Genomic DNA, 1177 nt, shown 5'->3' on the forward strand with positions numbered 1-1177 from the left:
ATCAAATCACCCACTCACTCAGGGTTCAAAAAAACCACAAACACATCTTCCTCTCAAAAATTCACTGATTATGGACAGTTGGGAAGGGAAGAGGGATTTCAGCATTTATCTCTCACATTGTCTGTAACACCAGTCACAAGATCAAGACATCCCAATGTCTTCTCCTCTTTGGCTTTGCATATTTACTGTAGATTCAAATCAGCTGCTCATCTGTTGTGAGTTCATTGTCGGTTGCAATGGGGCCATTATAGGTCACATTCATTAATGCAAGGGCTACTGTCGAATGTTGCTTCCTAGGGTGGCGCTTTTCTGTGGCAATCTGAAGAGCATAGTTCATCAAACTTTCATGCTCCTATGTGGAGATTTTGGCAGCAAATGCTTTGGTCATGTGCAAACGGTTCCCAGTTGTTGAGGTCAACCTTGCAGGAAAAGATATCTCGCTTGTATGAGTCCTTGTATCTTAGTTTTGGCCATCCAACTTTTCCTGAAGGGTAAACAGGCGCGCGGTGGAGATGGTGCCTTTGATCAAGAATCTGCTTTCCCTGTCCGGTCAGAGCATTTGTCAAATTGTAACAAGACAAACTCACCACAAAACTGGTCCTGACTTTCATGACAAGTATGGAAATGCTATCCTTGTGGGAGGTTAGCATTGTGTGCAGTCTGGAGTTATGTTGCGACGCAGACTGGGCTCATATGGAATGTGTCTCCTATTGGCAAGATCACTCCTCAAAATTGGCGGGAAGACTAGAGGAATGGACCAAGTGTTTGCAAGAAATTGAGTACAGGTGGGCTGGATTGCAAATTTGCTCCGAGGCTCATGGCTTCTACTGTACTGATTACCTCTGTATATTGGGTCTCATAGTAAACCAATAAATTGTAGTCTACTGGCACTAGCAGGCTCTCAATATGAGCCATCATGGTCAATATTGCTTAAACATTGCCATGATTCTTTCTGATTTAGAAAGCTGCACTTCTCCTATGCTGGGGACTTCCTGTTGTCAATGAATCCCAAGATTCATAAGAACAGAAGAAATAGGAACAGAAGTAGACCATTCTGGCCATAAAGCCTGCTATGCCATTCAATAAAATCAAGCCTGATCTGGCTGTGGCCTTAACTCCACTTTCCTCCCTGTTCCCCAACCTCCCCCACAGCCATGAGTTCCTTGCTGATTAAAAA

At 43.8% G+C, this 1177-nt stretch overlaps 1 pseudogene; it reads left to right on the forward strand.

The window, feature by feature from the left end:
* The first annotated feature begins 512 nt into the window (after positions 1–512).
* LOC121281374 lies at positions 513–748 on the forward strand (annotated as a pseudogene).
* The last annotated feature ends 429 nt before the right edge of the window (positions 749–1177 follow it).

This window comes from Carcharodon carcharias, chromosome 8, assembly GCF_017639515.1.
Source record: "Carcharodon carcharias isolate sCarCar2 chromosome 8, sCarCar2.pri, whole genome shotgun sequence".
In the NCBI taxonomy this organism is placed as follows: domain Eukaryota; kingdom Metazoa; phylum Chordata; class Chondrichthyes; order Lamniformes; family Lamnidae; genus Carcharodon; species Carcharodon carcharias.